Consider the following 15,182-nt stretch of genomic DNA (forward strand, 5'->3'; position numbering starts at 1 on the left):
TCACCTTTCCTGTCTTGCCTTTAAATTCTTCATGGACAAGCTACCCAGCTACCTGAACAAGCTCCTCACCCCTACCAGTTGCAGCACTTATCACCTGAGATCAGACTCCAAAAGACTATTCATGGTCCCAAGGTTCAACAAAGTATCCGGACGTTCCTCCTTCTCCTTCCGTGCACCCCAAAACTGGAACAACCTACCAGAGACTCTCACATCCACCACCAGTTTAAGTTCTTTCAAATCTAAGGCTGTCTCAAATTTTAACCTGGTCTGTAACTGTTTCATACGCTCATAATACATATTTTCTTTAACTGTGCACGCAATGTCTTGTATATAATGTATACCCTGTCCATTTATGTAACTGCACTTGTAACCATGTATTATTTGTTTTACTCTGTGCCCAGGACATACTTGAAAACGAGAGGTAAATCTCAATGTATTACTTCCTGGTAAAATATTTTATAAATAAAATAAATAAAGTACGAGTTCCTTGCCAGATTCGAAGGAGCAAAGCAGAAGCAGAAGACCAGCGACCGGGAGCGGCGAAAACTCTTTTGAATGCTTGGAGAAAGGCAGCAGCGACGTTAAACAGTGGATATTCCTTTTTCCAGAGAGGGGAGGGCCAGACCAAAGCCTCGTCTGTTAGTAGGGAAAAGACATAGGCTACCCTGGATCGATGGGTGCAAAACATGGAGGGCTTTAATTCTGAATCAAACATTGGTTCAATAATCCTCTATAAGTCATAGGGTCCCATCCATAATGTAGAGGCATCGGGAGCCATGGTTCCCAGGGTATAGGAGATGATGGAGATGGCACTGGAGATGCTGCCAGCAATAGCAGTGCAGGAGTAGAACCCCCCTGGAGTGTATCCAGTCAGATGATAATGTCCTGGTCAGCTAGAAATGAGTGTCATCTGTTGGTTTTGCTGAGCGAGACATGTCTCATGATCTCTGAGTAGTTTCCCTTGGAGAGTTATGGCTCGCACTACCTCAGCGGGGTCCATGATTGGCGAGCAAAATGTGACGGTGCTCATCTCAAATCAGGAAGCGGACCTGCAGGGCTGTGGTAGGGATGCAAATAAACCGACCAGAGCCCAGGGACAGAGTCCTGTAAGAGTATCTGTAGTCTGTAAGCAGGCAGGGGTCAAGATTGGCACCAGTGTTGCAAAGTCCAGGAGACAGGCAGAGGTCAGGGCAGGCAGAAAGCAGCAAGTTCAGTGTCACGGTCCAGGGTCAGCAACAGTGAATCAAAACAGGAAAAAGGGTAAAGCATGACTGCAAAGACCAACAAGAGCTGCAAACGTAAGAACTTTGCTCGGCGACTCCCACTAGGAACTGCAGCCTTTTAAAGCAGTCTGCCAGTACCCAAAATGGCCACAGTGAGCAGAAAGGGCAGGTGAATTGGAAAACCCGACCGCAACAAAACCCGGCACGGATCGAGCAGAATCCTTACAAACGGCCTCTACTCCCTTCTCTTCCCACTCCTCCCCTAGCCAGGCCTGCCATTCTTTCCAAGCCCTTGTGTATTCTTATTACGTTTCTGGGGGTAATGACACCTGCACTAATTCCTGATTCATGATTTGTTTGTGTCTCCGATAATGGAAGATTGACTTCTGGCTGTTGATAACATAGGCTGCTAAAAAGCATTCTGGATTTACCCGTGGCAGGTTATTGACATCCTTCCTTTGGTCAATTGGCTGCTAAACAGCATTTTCACTTGGATCCCAAGGGCACATTATACATTGAATTCTGCTTTAAAGGGAAACTCTTAACCTATAGATGCAGCGGCCATTATTTTAACAAATCACGCGGTGTATACCTCGGAATACCCATGTCATTGCGCGGGATTGCTTCCAACCGTGATGGAGAAGGATTTAGGAGTGCTTGTAGAAAGCAGGCTTAGCAATAGTGCCCAATGTCATGAAGTAGCTGCAAAGGCAAACAAGATCTTATCTTGCTTCAAACGGGCAATGGATGGAAGGGAAGTAAACATAATTATGCCCCTTTACAAAGCATTAGTAAGACCACACCTTGAATATGGAGTACAATTTTGGGCACCAATCCTAAGAAAGGACATTATGGAACTAGAGAGAGTGCAGAGAAAAGCCACCAAATTAATAAAGGGGATGGACAATCTAACTTATGAGGAGAGTCCAGCTAAATTAGATTTATTTACATTAGAAAAGAGGCGTCTAAGAGCGGATATGATAACTATATACAAATATATTCGGGGACAATACAAGGAGCTTTCAAAAGAACTATTCATCCCACGGGCAGTACAAAGGACTCAGGGCCATCCCTTAAGGTTGGAGGAAAGGAAATTTCACCAGCAACAAAGGAAAGGGTTCTTTACAGTAAGGGCAGTGAAAATGTGGAATTCATTACCCATGGAGACTGTGATGGCAGATACAATAGATTTGTTCAAAAAAAGGTTGGCCATCTTTTTAGATGGGAAAGGTATACAGGGATATACCAAATAAGAATACATGGGAAGGATGTTGATCCAGGAATTAATCCGATTGCCAATTCTTGAAGTCAGGAAGGAATTAATTTTTCCCCTTAATGGGGTTTTTTGTTTGCCTTCCTCTGGATCAATTAGTAAGTATAGATATAGGATAAAGTATCTATTGTCTAAATTTAGCATAAGTTGAACTTGATGGACCTACGTCTTTTTTCAACCTCATCTACTATGTAACTATGTAACTATGTAACCGTGCCGCTTTAAGACGCGAGTGCATAAAATGGCATTTTAGTGTTGTGGCTTTTAAACATCTGAAATTGACACAGTAGCACAGTAGCACAGTACTGTAAACATTACAAGTCATTAATTTAATTGCATTTAATTTCACACAATCCATGAAATTCAAACAAAGCTACCGCGATAAACACGTGTGCCTGGGGCGATTGGCCTCGTTCATGCTGCGTGCAGTAGAGCAGCGCACATGAAAACGGCGCCGTGATTTCTTAAAATAATGCCCGCTGCATCTGTAATAGGTTATATCTTGTGCTGGGTATTTAGAAGTCTCAGACTCACTAGTTCATAACACTACCTTACATAGGGTCCTCAAAATCCCTATCCCTTATTGATTAGGGCATTGTTTTATTACTATTAATCATCAATCAGGATACTTTAGAGATGGATCTCTCTTCCCCTAACCCTAATGACTATTTAGATATCTAAATAGGGACTTTTCTACTCCTATCCCTGTTACAGTAAGGTGTTATTTTGGTTTGGCCACTGAGCAGCAATATTGGTTATTTTAGGTCCTGCAGGATAAATTAATATATGATTGTAACTATCCCTATTCCTGACTGAATAGGATCTACTACTTTTCGAATTGCCAAACATCACTAATGCTAGAACATTATCTTTAACATTGTATTGAATAGTGTATCGGCACTATTAACTGTTTATTACAAAGCAACCATTAATACAGTGCATCAGAGAGACTACCCTAATGGGCTCGTTTTAAAGTTCATATGTATATACTTTTGCCTACAAATTTTATTAAATACTACTGGAAAATCACTTTTACTTTGTGAACTTCTAGCGATATTTTATAGTAAACTCATTAAAAGTTATTAGGTCACAAATTGTATCAAGCATTAACTGCCTTCCCTCACAACAATCCTAACTGATTACGCAGCATATGTGAGTTTCCCCCATGCATGCTGAGACACTCTTAACAGCTACTAATTTAACTATACCTGTGTCCGGTTCTTCAGTAGTTGTGCACTGAATAAGGGGCTTTGTTCTCTCCTTCCCCTCTAGGGATCCCTTTCATTCCATATATTAATATATATATATATACAGTGGTTGACAAATCACCAAAAAATCTACTCGCCACACAAAAAAATCTATTCGCCACCTAGTACCAAACGTGTGCTGCTTAAGCCAAAATTTACTCGCCCGGGGGTTAAATCCACTCGCCCGGGGCGAGCAAATGTATAGGTTTGTCGAACACTGTATATATATATATATATATAAATGTAGCCATGTGTAAGATTGGTGTACATATCTCTTTCTCATGCTGGCAGTAAACTTGGTAAGTATGCAGGATTGCCAGCAACAATCAATGGAGGTTTGCCCTCAAACCCTGGTGAGGTGTCATATGTCCCCAAAGGAAGTGACAACATGCATTGTGCCCACACTTAGTGGTACAGAGCAGGTTTGTTCTCTGGGGGGTGATATAAGACACATCTCTGCCTAAAGTTAGAAGTCAGTTTCCTGTTGTTGTGCTGCCTCTGTTCAGTGAGAGGCATGTGAAAGTTTGCAACAGTGTTGCAGTGTCTCATGCTAGCTGTGAGTCAGTGAGGATACGCAGCACATTGAGCAGAGTTAGAGGAGCTGATAGACAAAGCAGCTCAGGAGAGGAGATTATAGCAGCCAGAGAAGCTGGGGAATCTCTTTGAGAGTAAAGGTGGAAAGCAGCTCTATTAGGGAGAAGGGACCTTCCTAATGGAGTGCTGCACAGAGATGAGCGGCTGAGTTGCTATCTGTGAGGGGCAGCTGGCCCATACCATGCAAATAAAGATGCCCTGTTCAAAGATACCTCCACTGTGTGAGTGTGAGATTACTCAACAGTGGCAGTCACCACCAAGAAGGAGTTCCTCACCAGGACCATCTCCCTGTGGAAGCATAGATACTGATGAGGTGGAGGCGCTGCACATGATGTAAGTAGGACTCGCACCCACTACCTCAGCTACCTGTCCTGATGACATCCCCTAATACCATCAAGCGGGAGACTCAGGAGTCCTGTTACTTGCAGGTGCACCACCATACACGATCACGTAATGGGGACGGTTAGACCACACGGGCCAATGTGAGATTGGGTGGGTCAGAGAAGGGGGTCCACCCGTTACAATGGAGGCGCTCCTGAGATACCTGTTAACAGGACAGGCTTTTGCTAGGCACACGCTAGGAAACAGGGAGAGTGTCTGCTGCCACTTTGTGCTGCGTGGGACGGAACCAGGGGTAGTCGGGGAGCTGCTGGAGCTGCAGGCCGCACAGACGCCTTGGGATCCGCTAGGGGTTAGTGGGTCTGGAGCAGGGGGCTATTGCTGTCCTAGTCGCCTTGAGGTAGCGCTAGCGGGGGACGCCTGAAGGGGTAAACTGGTAACTTAGGGCAGGAATTCTGGAAGGGTCCGCACTAGGCTAGCCAACAGTAGGTAGACGCCCAAAGTACTGCATGGAAGAGCCAGAGTACTGTAGTCTCCATTCCAGATCACTTGACCAAGGAGCACAGACTGGAGGAAAGCGTTACAGTAGACACAGAAAGAGTGAGCCTAGCCTGAGGTAGTGCACACACGAGTCAGATCTACGTTAGGTACACAAGGTGGTGCACACGGCAATTTATTGCATCGGTGTGGCAGCTGCCCCGCAGAGAGGAGCTCCATGTGCGATAACAGAAATTATAACAGAGAAAAGAATGGCGACCGCAAGAATGGAGGCTCTCTCAAGCAGTGAGTCACACCTAAGATGGCGGCTCCCGCCAAGTCGGGCGATCACCAGGACTGTACAAGAAATTGTTGCAGAATTCTGTCCAGGTTGGGCGCAAAAACCAGAGCCCCGCCTCTGCACTGTGAGTAGTTCAGCACTGAGTCAGAACCACTCCTTGGTAGAAAGTGCCCCTCCTCTAGAGAGAACCGTCAGAATGGAGGATCTGCAGAGCGCAGAAGGTCCAGGATGGCGGGCAAACGAGGAACACGCATATGACCTGTGTGTGGAAGAAGAACAAGCTACAGAAGAGACTTTTGTGAGCCTGTTGGAGACTGGCGTGACAGCCGTGGCTGCGCCGGGTTTGTCCTGTCTATGCTCTCGGGAAAGTACCCTCGAGACTAGTGAGGACGACAGTGTTGCTAGATGGGAGGAACGAAATGGACTTTGTTATCATTCAATATACAAACAGCCAAATGCTACATCAAATGTGATGAAGAAAGACAGTACTAACCAAAATGGCGGTTCCCGCGTTCCCGGGACACCGCGTAGGCCAGCTACAGAAAGTCTTGCAACTTTGCAGTTTGATGATTGTTGGCCAGGATTGGCGCCAAACGAGAAAACCCCACCCTGTTGGGGAGTTTGGCGAGAAAGCTGTAGCCGCGCCTTCATGGAATATGACTCACTCCGCCCCTGTGCTGGGTCAGCCTACAAGTCTACGAGACCCTCCTCTAGAGTCCACCAGGGGGAGTGATTACAGTGAACTGCCAGTAGCAACTTCTGTCCCCCTAAGAAAGAAACAGAATGCAGCAAACCACAACCTCAGCTACCAGGGGCATGGCGGGCCAAAGGAGTGACTTACCCCTTTCTTTTGTGCCTGTGTATACGTAAAGTGAGGAAGGGTGATATGACCTTTGCCTGTTATTTATTGCCTAAAGGATTCCGGGAAGTATTCAATGATGGAATCACCAGCTTGAGGTGTGAGGACTCTGATTGAGTATCTCTGGGAAAAGAACTTGTTTGGGGAGCTACTTTCTTTGCAAAAAGAGCAAACCAGCTTGTGTCTAGCCCTTATCTGCCTAAGCGTGAGGAGTTCCAAGCAACGATGACAGAAACGGCTCCAGATCCGGTTCCAAAACCAGAACCCCAGATGATGGAACCATTCCTGACGGAATCAATGAAGGGTAAGGTGACTGCCCAGGGAGAAGGGGGATCGCTACCACTGGTACTGGCGGAGCAGGACCGCTTCAGGCCGATGGCCCCCAGCGAATGCGAAGCGCCCCAACGCTGTTCCCCTGAGGAGATGTCCCTATCCCCATCCTGTACTACTGAAGACAGTAGTCAACCAGCTGTGGTGATGCGCCAGCCGGCGGACCATACAAGTGAAGCTGAAGATAAAGAGACATTTATCCCATCGGCTGCGGACCCTGATGTAGGCCCGTGTGCCCTACAATGGCCAGTCCGGCCTACCACAGAGGAACCCATTGCAAGCCAGCGGAGTGGGGAGGAACCTCCTAACCCTCCACAGGCGCCGGTGGTGGGAATGGCGGAGAAAGGCCTAGCTCAGGCCTGGACGGAGCTGAGAGCAGAACCATCACTTCCGGTGGCGGATGTCGTTCTGGAGGAAGAGGTTCCGGTTGGGAACCCAACGCAAGATGGCGGCGAGTCCAGCGAGATGGCCGTGTCCTCGCGGCCAAGCAGCTGTACCCAGTCACCTGGGGCCGGGAAGAGCCGGCAGGCCCTGCGGAAGCCTGGGAACACGGACACGGGTGAACCAGAGTGCCAGTCCGATGGTACCGGGCAAGGTAGCGAGAAGTTGCGGGTCGTAGCCCCGTGTATGCCGGCGGTGTTTCCTTATGCCAAACCCCAGGCCATAGTTAAAACCCCTGCCCCAGTCACTTTTTCCTATGGGTCCCAGTCTAGCCAAGGGTTGTCTGGGGAGTCCCGAGCCACTTCTGAAGAATGGACTGGGGAACATCTGGACTGGGGTGACTGTTTTACATCTGATGATGGGTCGGGGAGGGAAATAGCTATGCAACGAAGGGTATATTGCACTAATGATGACAATCGTACTGTTACTGTGGGGTGTGGTCCTAAGAGCCTTGGGTCAAATTTTGGGTCCCCAGGGACATTGGGAGTTGCGTCTGGGAATTTGGGTAATGTTGATCATATTGTGCCTATTGCTCGGGGAGCCCCCTATGTGCCTCCAGTGTCGGCAAGAGTTGTCAGGGATCGCAAAAAGTGGTTACTTTATTTTCACCATCCATGGGAGGGAGAAAATAAGTTCGAAATGGGACCCCTGATGAAGATAGGGAATATGGCATTGATGAAGAGGAAGGATCAGGGAAATAAAATTGGGATCCTGGCGGGTTAGATGAGAAGTGGTGTAGTCAAGAGGGGATAGTCTACATCTCCAGGAGATGCCTTGGGGAAATGTATGGGCATGATCCTCTCAGTTCACTAGCATCCAAGCCAGAGTTATGGGCTGATTGTGGGTGTCTAGTATGTCCCCTAGAGTGTTACAGCATTGCTGCTCTAAACCCAGTGGACCATGCTGTGCGCAAGCCACCTTGAGAGGGTATGGTAGTACCAGAATGGATACTCCAGCATGGGGTAATCCTAGTTCTTACACATCTACGTTAGGATGTATCTGTTATTGTGTTATGAAAAGATATGTACTGTAATAATGTGTTGTTATGTTTTGCAGTGCTACCTGAAGGAAGGTTCCACAAATTTAGGTCCCAGCCGGGACGTTGGGGTTCCACCAGGGGGAGAATGTAGCCATGTATAAGATTGGTGTACATATCTCTTTCTCATGCTGGCAGTAAACCTGGTAAGTATGCAGGATTGCCAGCAACAATCAATGGAGGTTTGCCCTCAAACCCTGGTGAGGTGTCATATGTCCCCAAAGGAAGTGACAACATGCATTGTGCCCACATTTAGTGGTACAGAGCAGGTTTGTTCTCTGGGGGGTGATATAAGACACAGCACTGCCTAAAGTTAGAAGTCAGTTTCCTGTTGTTGTGCTGCCTCTGTTCAGTGAGAGGTACGTGAAGGTTTGCAACAGTGTTGCAGTGTCTCATGCTAGCTGTGAGTCAGTGAGCATACGCAGCACATTGAGCAGAGTTAGAGGAGCTGATAGACAAAGCAGCTCAGGAGAGGAGATTAACAGCAGCCAGAGAAGCTGGGGAATCTCTTTGAGAGTAAAGGTGGAAAGCAGCTCTATTACGGAGAAGGGACCTTCCTAATGGAGTGCTGCACAGAGATGAGCGGCTGAGTTGCTATCTGTGAGGGGCAGCTGGCCCATACCATGCAAATAAAGATGCCCTGTTCAAAGATACCCCCACTGTGTGAGTGTGAGATTACTCAACAGTGGCAGTCACCACCGAGAAGGAGTTCCTCACCAGGACCATCTCCCTGCGGAAGCATAGATACTGATGAGGTGGAGGCACTGCACATGATGTAAGTAGGACTCGCACCCACTACCTCAGCTACCTGTCCTGATGACATCCCCTAATACCATCCAGCGGGAGACTCAGGAGTCCTGTTACTTGCAGGTGCACCACCATACACGATCACGTAATGGGGACCGGTTAGACTACACGGGCCAATGTGAGATTGGGTGGGTCAGAGAAGGGGATCCACCCGTTACATAGATATATACTGATGAGACCCATTAAGGTCGAAACAGCTGTCTGTGTTGGGTTTTCTGGCTATGCACCTTAACCCTGGCTGTGCTCAAAGCTGTGACCATGCAGCAAGCTTAAGCCTATAGGGAACCATGTTAAAAATGTTTTTTGAAGCAAAAAGTGGCACTGTGTGCTCATTTGCATGTCATTTCCCAGAATCCCTTGCTGCAGTGGAAGTGCTGCGTGCTGGGTGATAATGGTGAAAGGCGGGGTTGCAGACCTGCCTAAGACATGCAGATGAGCATACAGTTGTATTTACATTTGCATATATAGATATAGATAGATAGAGAGATAGAGAGATAGAGAGATAGAGAGATAGAGAGATATAGATATATATATATATACAGTGGTTGACAAATCACCAAAAAAATCTACTCGCCACACAAAAAAATCTACTCGCCACCTAGTACCAAACGTGTGCTGCTTGGGCCAATAGGAGCTCGCCACGATGTTAAATCCACTCGCCCGGGGCGAGCAAATGTATAGGTTTGTCGAACACTGTATATATATATATAGATATATAAAAATAAATACAAATATATGGTGCATGTAGGTGTGAGAAAGCCTGTCTCTTCATTCCTCAAGACATTGGAAGAACCTGATGGAGGAAATACTTGCATTACTTATTATACAGCACTGTATGCATTTCTAGACACATAACAAACAGTATATGGTACTACATTTCGTACCTGACTCGGTGCATTTTGTGGCTAGGAGCAGCGGGATATACCCAGAAAGTCTCCTCATTAACTTCAGTTGAAATCTATAGTACAGGACATTACAAATGTTAATACAGTATATACTAAAACATTCACCTTCTGTTTGCCTACTCTCCTAACCATATGTCTTTGTTTGCACTAAGTTGAAGATGTGTCTCATTGCTCAGAAGCACGATGAGTGAGGGAGGGTTTGTGACAGTTTTTTGTAAGGCAGTGATAGTACAAATATTAATGCAGTACACACTAAAACCGAAGATTACCAGAGACTATGTAATGCTCCAGAAAAAGGATGAAACACCATGTTCAAATAGATTATAACATTGCTTTCATGTGGGATTAATAAATAAAGATAGTATATATCAGAGGCTACATGCGATCACCTACTTAGGCCCTATGAGTAAGGAACAATTCAATAGAAAAAGCAATCAGGTGAGATCAATTTTACACAGGCATTGGGACCTTTTGCATATGGATGCAGATTTTAGAGACTGTATTGGACCTGGTCCAAGATGCATATTTCGTAGAGCGACAACTTTATCTACCTTCTTATCTCCTAGTGAGATTAGTACGAGGGATAGACGTTACCTCACCCAAAGGGGTTCTTCATGATATTGCTAATCCTGACTATGTAAGAACTGGTCAAACCAATATAGAAGAGCTATTAGTATGTGACTACATAAATGTAGTTACACATTTATGCCGGACTGTCCATTTAATGTTTGATGTATTATGTATACCCCTATGGTAGTAAGGAATGCTGAAGTAATATGTGATGTATGATTAGGAGATGAAACATATATTATAGACATTAAGGGCCTCATGCAGTAAGCGCCGAAAATGTGAAATCGGTAAGCTTACCGATTAGCCATGTTGTTGGCGATTTTCCCTCTCCGTATGCAGTAAGTGCCGAATCCCTTCAAAATCAAGCCGAAAACCATTCCGCCGACTCTCACGATGATTTGCCGATCACACACAGGTGTATCGGCGTGCATGGCGGGGTGCTGTTAGGTTCGCCAATTCAATTCTTGCTGAATCAGGCGAAGCAAGCATGTATTGGATAGCGCGCCATATTTAAAGGCAACGTGTACTGTTAATCATTCTCTGTGTTGTTGGGAGTGAGAGAGAGAGAGAGACGCACAGAGCTGGGCGATTTAATATTTGCATATTGACTGAGAGACTTGTTGTGTATTGTGAGAGCTTTGTCCTTTGTGGTTTTGTTTACATCTTTGTCTTGTTTTGTATGTGGAAGTGTTTCGTGTGATTGGCTGTACATTTGTTTTCTGTTTTTTGTGAGTGCTAGAGGTATGCCCGCAAAGCGTGGGAAGAGTGATGCTGGTGTGAGTGGTAGTGCTACTCGTGCGAGTACGCGTCGGAGTGAACATACTGTTCAGGGGAGTGATGTTGCTAGGAGTGCGAGTGCTGTTGCTGGGAATGCGAGTGCTGTTGCTGGGAGTGTGAGTGCTGCTGGTGGCTCAGTTGCTGATGGGGTGTCTGGTGGTGGCGTGCTTGCTGGTGGCCAGCTTTTGGAGTTTCTTCCATTGGAAGAAGGAGAGTCCAGTCAGCAGCAGGCAAGCTCTGAGCCTAAACGTGCTTGGAAGAAACGTGTGGAGCATCCACGTAATCCTCGCTTCAATGACCAGGAAAATACAGCTCTTGTCACTGGGATTCTGAAGCACTATGACAGTCTGTATGGCCATTTGGTAGGTAAGTGTACCTTTCCATTCATTCTTCAAATACATGTGATCCTAGGTCATGTGAGTTTTGTTAATATGCAAATATGGGTCCATAATATCTATCAATGTTAATTATTGTTGAAATACCTCTTTTTATCATGCGTTACAACGACAAGAAAACTCAGCCGTTCAATTTACGCTAACTGCATACTATATTAATGCAAGCTTCCTTACATGTCTAGGTTTAGAAGTGAATGCTCATGTGCTTCACATATTACACCTAAACCAGCATGTTTGGTATCTCTTGGAACAGCTAGCAGTGTAGGAAACTGGTGGTTGTATTATTATGAGTTAACATCATATATTTTGTATGTATTTCTAGTGCGGACAAGTTCATCAAGCAAAAAAGAAATGGGGACAAAATAATAATTGGTGTGAATGCGTGTGGGAATAGGGTCAGGGACAAGATGAATTGTCGCAAGAGATTTGACGATATTAGGGCTAAATTAAAAAAGAAAATACAAGACCAACGCGTGCATGCTTCTGCCACTGGAGGTGGGCCGCCAGCACAACGTCTCATCTTAACTCCATTGGAGGAGCTGCTTCGGGAAAAATTACTTCCCGTCGTCGTGGAGGGTTTGCCGGTGACAGAGACATCGGAATTTATTCCTCACAATTTCCACCAAGTGAGAAATGTTACTGTACTAGGCGTGTCGTTGCTTACAGTTATTTTACACATTTCCGCTGCTATTTATACTTTCTTCCCAATATAAGCATACCTACATCTATATATGTATATATGTCTGTGTCTCGATATATCAAAATATACATATATGTTGTAGTCCTACTAAAAGCAGTAAATAATATACCACTTGGCATTGCATGCTCATTTGCATGTCAATTCCCACAATCCTTTGCTGCAGTGGAAGCAATTTATGGTGGACGAATATGGGGAACAACAGGGTAGCACACATGTGTAAGACATGCTAATGAGAAAATATTACTAGGTACTGGTGCAGAACATACATATATATAATATTAATGTGTATTTTATTTATTTAACTCCTACAAACACGACATTACTGCCTCTTCAAATCATGCATCGAATATATTGCATGCAACGGCCAACAAACATCACTTGCACTAACAAATGTGTTTTGGTTTATTAAAAGGTCCTTTTTTGCTTCATGTCATATATAGACAGCATAATGAGGCACACGTAGCATATGTTATGTCATTGTGTTCATAGCTTGCACACTTCAGACTACTATTTTGCTCATCTACCATTGTGTTAAAGCAGCTGCAATTAATATGTCATCACAGCATACACGTCAACAGAGGGGGCGGGGTTCAGCACACAGCCAAATAACAGGGTCATGTTACGGTCAACTTTGTTGACACCATTTTCACCTGCTTTAAGTAATCGATAGGTCTGGGTGATTACTGTTTTTGGGGGAGGGACTACCGTTCTTTCAACCTGACTAGCAAAACAGAAGGTAATCACAGTCATTTGAAAGGTTAACTCTAGGTACTAATTCACCCAACAAGCCATTAGGTATGAAACCGTACGTCACACATTCGTTCACTCAGATCTATAGTTCAACTGATATCAACACCACATTATCACACACTGCATGTGTTGTGTTGTTGAGTGGCAGCCACATTCAGGCGTGCAACAGCTTCTATTAATGTACCACACATATCCTCTAATAAAAACTATTACTTTTCCAATATGACCTTCTAAATGATAAGCATTGTGAAAGTTCATCTCATGATAGTTATGTACATTATTATTGTGATATGAGTACACAACATATGCAGTGTATGTCCAATATTAATAATATTATCCTAACGCATTACTGCATAAACATAGTATGTTGTATGTTACAGAACTAAAAAGTCCTAAGTACACTGGCATGTACATTGTTATTACAACTATTTATGTTCACTGTGCCACACACATTTTCAGTTCAGGAACTGATGCTGTTAGTTAGCCATAAATACTCAACATACACTAACTCTATCTTCAATATTTACACATGTCAATTAACAACTGATGTTATTGTTCTATATAGTTGCTCCTGGAGGACATGTGTCACCTGAGCCGGAACAAGTGTCTTCACCTGGGTCATGCAGCTCATCGCACCTGGAAGAAGAGTGTATGAGGTGCAGGACATATAATATGTTCACTTCTATATGTTATGTTGTGATGTTCATTATTTGTTTTGCACATGTTATTTAAATAGGATTACTTACTGTCAGTGAAAATGAAGTTTTTTAAGACAACATGTATTGTGTTTGTGATGTTAAGTATCATGTAGGAGTTGTGAGTTTTGAACAACTTTTCATTCATTCTTATTTCACACTGAGTCCAAACATAATTCGTAAGTCAAGGTACATTTTAATGTGACGTTATAAACGTATGAAAACATGTTAGGTGTTAGTTATCACAGTGTATAATTACATAGTAAAACAGCAGAGATTAACATGCCATTTCATTATGTGTACATTTATTTTTAGCACATGATGATAATGATGATGATGATGATGCCGCCAAAGACACAGAAATGCAATCAAGTGACCATGAAGAGGTTCCCATTCAAAGAGTTATACAGGCTATTCCTACAGCAAGTAACACATACGCTGCAATACTGTAGTAGCTTCTGAAGAAATAATTGTTGAAGCAGAAAATCGTCGCCATTCAGATCTGATGTCAGTGCACGAAAGGATGATATCACTGCAGGAAGAAACGATATCACAATTGTCACATCTCCACAGAGTCTTCATTGAAGTGCCTAAACAAATGCAAAAAATAAACACAACATTACAGTAGAAGCAGTAGTTGTTCAGCTAACCCAAGCTAATCACTTGAGAATGACTACAGCAGCACATCAATTCAGCTTTACACCATCAGAGGATGGATGTTTACATGCTGCTACTTTTTCACCCCATTCATCTGATCTTCATTCCCCAGGTCGGGATGTTACCGGTAAAGTAGCTGAAAGTTCTGTGAATGTTCCTGACAACATCCTACCGCTGCCATCTGTAGAAAATCTGGAGCTGACACCTACAAAGGAGGCGCCAAAAAGAAAAATGCACAAGCAGTTACTACTGACCAGTTTTTGGACACAAACAAAAAAACCCAAACATGAAACGGAGCAAGCATCAGTTGTGCACTGTGTACCAACTTGTTCACAAGTGTCACTGGCCACAAGCCCTGCCCGTGAACAGTCACTGGCCACAAGCCCTGCCCGTGAACAGTCACTGGCCACAAGCCCTGCCCATGAACAGTCACTGGCCACAAGCCCTGCCCGTGAACAGTCACTGGCCACAAGCCCTGCCCATGAACAGTCACTGGCCACAAGCTCTGCCCGTGAACAGTCACTGGCCACAAGCCCTGCCCGTGAACAGTCACTGGCCACAAGCCCTGCCCGTGAACAGTCACTGGCCACAAGCCATGCCCCTGAAGTGCCACAGGCCACAAGCCGTGCCCCTGAAGTGCCACAGGCCAGTCAAAGTGGCTCTGTTGTGCTTAAAGTTATAGCCAAACAGAAAAGAAAAATCCAAGAGACAACAAGCAGGCCTGTGACTCGGTCTCAAAAGGAAAAAAAAGAATAAATGTTATAATTAAGTAAATCTGTATTTGGCCTTGTTTTGTTCACTTGAGA

Source organism: Ascaphus truei, chromosome 4 (genome assembly GCF_040206685.1).
Source record: "Ascaphus truei isolate aAscTru1 chromosome 4, aAscTru1.hap1, whole genome shotgun sequence".
Lineage (NCBI taxonomy): Eukaryota > Metazoa > Chordata > Amphibia > Anura > Ascaphidae > Ascaphus > Ascaphus truei.